The 6,079-nt window shown below is 38.9% G+C and overlaps 1 non-coding gene across 1 annotated transcript; it reads right to left on the bottom strand.

Annotated features, from left to right (window-relative positions):
* Window positions 1–221: 221 nt before the first annotated feature.
* Window positions 222–328, bottom strand: LOC113728344 (small nucleolar RNA R71). The gene has a single exon (XR_003458068.1). It is a non-coding gene; the product is annotated as a small nucleolar RNA R71 (small nucleolar RNA).
* Window positions 329–6,079: the final 5,751 nt, after the last annotated feature.

Raw genomic sequence — 6,079 nt, 5'->3', positions numbered from 1 at the left:
TAGAAGATCCTAATTCACACTTAGCTACATTTTTGGAAATTTGTGATACAATTAAAATGAATGGAGTTAGTGATGATGCTATAAGGCTAAGATTGTTCCCATTTTCATTGAGAGATAAGGCCAAACATTGGCTACACTCTCATGCTCCTAATACTTTCATTGAATGGGATGATTTATCAAGAGCATTCTTGAATAAGTATTTTCCACCAGGTAAGACTGCTAAACTAAGAATGGATATCACTAATTTTAGCCAATTGGAAGGTGAATCATTATATGAGGCATGGGAAAGGTTTAGAGATTTGCTTCAGAAGTGTCCACATCATGGACTGCCAGAGTGGTTAATCATACAAACCTTCTATAATGGTTTAGTTTTTTCTACTAAAACTATGATCGATGCAGCTGCAGGTGGAGCTTTAATGGGTAAATCACCCCAAGAAGCTCAGAATTTGATAGAAGAAATGGCAACAAATAACTACCAATGGGCCAACGAGAGAGGTAAAACAAGACGTCACGCAGGTATGATAGAATGGACACTCTCAATTTGCCGAGTGCTCAAATGAATAATGTGATGAAGTTGCTAAGTAGACAAGGTGGAGTTGGTTCAAGTTCATCTAATGCACATGTAACGTGTTGTTCTATATGTGGAGGTGAACATGATACTAATGAGTGTGTTGATTCTGAGCAGGTACAATTCGTCAATAATTACAATCGTAATACTCAAAATAACCCCTACTCGAATACTTACAATCCAGGGTGGAGAAATCATCCAAACTTTGGATGGAAGGACCAAGGAAATCAACCAAGGCCAGCCAATCCACCGAGATTTCAATCAAGGCAACAACAAGTTGAAACCAAACCTGGTTGGGAGATCACTGTGGAAAACCTTGCTAAGGTTACTTCGGATAGATTTGAGCGAGTTGAGGGGCGGCTGGACCAATTGGCTGGGATGTATAGAAATTTGGAGGTTCAAATTAGTCAAATTGCAAATGTGATCAACAACAGAAACCCTGGTGAATTGCCGAGTAAAACTGAAGTGAATCCGAGAGAGCATGTCAATGCTATCACTCTTAAAAGTGGTAATATGGTTGAGGGACCTAACTCTAGTAATTCAAGTGGTGAAAAAGATAAGGAGCAAGCATATGGAGGAGTAAAACCAAGCCAAAATGATAATGTAGTCATTAATATTGATGAACCTCCTCCTTAATTAAATTCTAATATGATTCCTTTCCCTCACAGGTTGAAGAAAGATGGACAGATCGGGAGTTTGAAAAGTTCTTCAAAATGTTTAAACAATTGCACATTAACATTCCTTTCATTGATGCTATAACACAGATTCCCTCTTATGCGCGTTTCTTGAAAGATATCATGTCAAGGAAGAGGAAAATTGTAGATAATGAGATGATAACATTAATGGAAGAGTGTAGTGCATTAATTAAGAACAAAGTCCCTTCTAAATTAAAAGATCCGGAAAGTTTTTCTATTCCTTGCACTATTGGTCAATTGCATTTTTCTAATGCTTTATGTGATTTAGGTGCAAGTGTGTCACTTATGCCATTATTAGTTGCCCGGAGGTTGGGACTTCAAGAGTTGAAAGCTACCAATATCACATTGCAGTTGGCAGCTCGGTCAATCACACATCCAATTGGTGTTTTGGAAAATGTGCTCATAAGGGTAAGACAATCTATAAATACCTGTGGATTTTGTTATCTTAGATATTGAGGAAGATGTGAGAATGCCAATTATTCTAGGACGACCGTTTTTAGCCACTGCACAAACTATAATTGATGTGGAAAAAGGTAAGTTTATATTACGGGTTAATGGTGAGGAATTGGAATTCAATTTGGATAATAAAGAAGGGAGTATAGAGCCTACTACTCTTGTTTCTAATATGCCATGTGATGAAAAGGTTAACCAAGAAAGGAACGAAGAAGTTAAATTTATAAATGTTCTTGGTACTAACTTTCATGGTGTAGGAGCAAGGGAAGAGAAGATAAGGGTGGAAGTTGGCTTAATAAATTCGCCATTCCATGAAAAAAGTGGAGAAAAATTGAGCCAACACGAAAAAGACAAGCAAATTCCACTCCAAGGTGAAGTCGAGCCTTTATATAACAAGTCTAATACTCCTCCTTGGCATTTGAGGAAATTGGACTATGGAGATCAATGCATGGCTCACCACATGGTGGATTGGCTCGGAAGTTTCGACCCATGGGGAGAAAATCGCTCCCTAATGTTCTAAAATAATTCAACTTTTTTGAGTCAAGCCAACGACTATAAACAAAATCGCTCATTGGGAGGCAACCCAATAATAATATTGTATTTGTGTGTTTTTATGTGTTTTTTACATTTTGGTGTGATTTAATTGACTAATTAGATGTATTTCACTTGTTTGTAGGAGGTACCGGAGTTTCATCATTAATTTGGAGGTAAAATTGAAGAAAAAGTGTAAAAAGGGAGGTTTTCTTACCGAATTGTGCTTTAAGTATTTAGAATCCCCAAGCATACATACAATATTGCATTTTCAGTATATTCAAGTGAGTTTTGGTGATAACATGTTTATAAATGCTCATGGACTCATTTGATGTGCATTTAATGCCCAAAAGTGCCATTTTGGTGTAAAAGTGTAAAAATGAGTAAAGAACCTCACCCCTCGATTTTCAATGAAGATGTGTTTGATGTGTTTTGAGAAGATGGATATTGTATTTTTGGTGTATTACATGTGCATGGGAGGCTGGAATTGATAAAAAGTTTATGCAAAATGTGTTTTGGAATTGGCCGGAAAAAGGAGAAAAAGTTTGAAAAATTGCAGGTTCTGCAATTAGTGCAGAGAAAGAAGATCCGAGCTCGGATCCAGTTCAACCCAGAAGGATCCAACCTCAGATCCATAAGATACGAGCTTGGATCCAACTCAACCCAGATGGATCCGAGGGCTCGTCTGTGTTTCTGGTGAGACGGATCCGAGTCTTGTTGGATCCGAGGACTTTCAGAATCGATCCGAGCACAAATCGGTTCGCGATATGAATGGAACCGAGGGCTCGATTCCTCATTTTTCAAACTCCTTCTTCCCTCTTCTCACCGAAACCCTACCCCTCTTTCACCAATCTTTCATTTCATCCGTTTATTCTCAAATCTTTCACCTCAAAATCATTTTCCAACATCTTGTGATCATAAACCCTCAAAGATTTCATTCGTAAAACATCAATTTGGGGGATTTCAAGTGTTAAAACCAAAAGGAGGGCCGAACTGAAATCTTCAAATTTGGCACGAATTTGGACTGTTTTCTTCCTCATTTTTGCAACAATATCTTCCTCTATCATCACTCTACACATTTGAGGTAACAATTTTCAACTTCTTTGAAATTTTACATTTCTCAATTCTTAATTTTTTGTATTTTTCTACAAATTTGGAAAATGCATATATGTTGGAATTTCTTGTTATAAATGTGCTACATTGTCTTAATATATGTTGTTATAGCTATTTTTTTTATGTGTAGTTTGTATAAAAAAAAGGGGGATTTTGGGAATTTGGTATTACCTTGTAGATTTTTCTTCTCATTTTAGTTGATTGCACATGGATTGCTTGCACTATGAGTATATTTTCACTCGTTTATGTTAGTAAAAATTGCTTGCATGTTAAAGATTGAGAAAAATTATTATAGTGCTATACTTGCATTCTTTTTCTCAAGTTCACAATTTAAGTGTGTTCAATTTTCGGCTTGAACATTCCCTACTCGTATAGGAAATTGGCACTCATTAAAATCAATTGGAGCTCATTAGTGTGTATTGCTAATCGGTGTGTAACTTTTGGATAAAATCATAAAATAATTGGCATGTACATCAATGAAGCGATAAAATTGATTTCATTTCATAGTCCCTTTTACTTTGAGATTATATTCTATTATTGCAATGTGCATAAATTCTCAAGAGATTGGACTTTTTAATGACATTCTAATTGAAATATGAGGTTCAAATGTTGAAAATGGAATACTCATGCCATCTGTCGAGAATGAGGATTGGAGTTGTTATTATAAATGTGTATTTGTGTTAGAAATGTTTTAAGTAGCAAATTTGGTTGTTTTTGGGTACATTCTGGCAGGGAGTAACCCTTTTCAAGGGGAAATTCTGCCGAAATTTTCTTAAATTCTTATTTAATATGTGTGAGCAAGTTTATATCGTTTCTAATAAATATTCATCTTGTTTGTGTATAGGTACTATGGCTCGCACAAGGAGGGCTCGTATTCGTACTCCTACACCATCTTCAAGTGAGGAACACACTCCATCACCCGAGGAGTCACCAGTTGAGGACTCTCCCTCACCCGAGTCACCGCCTCACTCCAGGCGTAAGACGGCATCCATTAGCCATGACGAGCCACTTCCGGACTATGATATCACGCGATTCACTTCGCTTGAAAACCAACAGTGGTATGAAGCCGGATTGGACAAGGAGATCATAATTGAGAAGCATCTGGCACCGGAGGTAGACGATCATTACAAAATCTCCACGGCATTCAAGCGACTTGGATGGGAGAACATTTTCGGATTGCCAAAGCATTACTATCCCAATCTGGTCCGGGAGTTCCACGCCAATGTAGAAAACAAACAGAGCCACAGTAGCAACTTCATCGTCTCTTGGGTTCAAGGCAAAAGAGTAGCTCTCAATCGGGATACAATCGCCAAATTCGTCAAACTCAAGGACGATGGAGAAGACGTGAAATTGACCAAGGAATTCAAGGCATGTGATCCATGGCAAGTAGGAGAAGCTGTGTCACGTCTTAAGGGCCAATACCGTGAGCAAGGAAGTTCAAAGAAGCTCACCGTATATGCCGACTCCTTCGAGCCTCGGTACCACTTGATATTCTATCTTTTTGCTTTCAATGTGGCACCGAAAAGAAGTGGAAAACGAGAGCTCCGCAACAGTGACCTCTACTTCCTGGACAAGATGATGAACGGAGTAGGTCGCCAGCTGACTGGAATACCTCTGCCCAGTATTATCATCAGATACATGCGGACCACCGCACGAATGAGAGCCGGCGAAACATGTTTTGGATTCCCTCGACTGCTCTCTCTTCTTTTTGAGAAGCTCAAGGTTCCTCTTGGAGCCGAGCGAACCACTATCACTAGGGCTACAGAGGAGGTCAGTGTCTTGATACTCAATTTTTTGAGTATCCCTACAGATTTTGGAGCTGCTCTGGTTCGGGACACTGGAGAAGCATCGACTTCCGCTCAGCCTCCACCTCACACTGAACCACAAGCGGAAACTCAAGAGTCGGAGGCACAGCAGACTCTTCCTCCTCCAGTTCCACGACAACCACATCAGCCGCGATCCAAGTGGCAAGAGCTCCTTAATGCCATTTGTTGTATGGAGACATGAGTCGTCGAGCGCATTGACCAGACGGAGCGGATGATGACAGAGCGACTTGACAGACATGATCGCCGTCTTCGTGCGATCGAAGATCATTTCCATATCCGCCGGTTGCCTACTCCGACGCCTTAGCAGGAGGAGGGACATATTGGTACATCACAGGGTCCTCATGGAACTGAGGAGGCAGTAGACCCTCGTTCTGAGCAGCCATGAAGATCTTAAGCTGATTACATCTTTTGTTGCTTTATTTTTCTTTTATTGTGTTCGGTTTAAACTTTGTAGTTTTCATATTGGATTCTCTTGTGCTACTTATGGTTTTTCGTACTCTTTTGTTTCATTGTGGACAGAAGTTAGATGATCGTGAGGATTAAGGGCTTCAAATTGAATCACCACCTATTTGAGGGAAGTTTCAGTTTCTTTTACCTTCCTCTACAATGAGGACATTGTGAATTTTAAGTGTGGGGGAGGCATTACTTTATCTTATGGATGATTGTGTCTTGAAATGCATGATTTTAGTTGTCTATGGCTTAAAACTGTTGGAATTATATTTGGAAATATTGTCATGAGGATAATTTTCTTGAAATTGAGACTGTTGGTAGGGAGTTTGTCCAATTATATGGGGAAACTCTGTCAAAATTTTTTCTAAAATATTTTCCAATATTTCATTGCAATTCTTTCAAATATTGGCCAAAATGTTCAAAATTAAAGTGCTTAATTCTTC

This window comes from Coffea arabica, chromosome 2c (genome assembly GCF_036785885.1).
Source record: "Coffea arabica cultivar ET-39 chromosome 2c, Coffea Arabica ET-39 HiFi, whole genome shotgun sequence".
In the NCBI taxonomy this organism is placed as follows: Eukaryota; Viridiplantae; Streptophyta; class Magnoliopsida; order Gentianales; family Rubiaceae; genus Coffea; species Coffea arabica.
The sequence above is the reverse complement of the archived record's forward strand: the minus strand, read 5'-3'. Positions and strand labels throughout refer to the sequence as shown.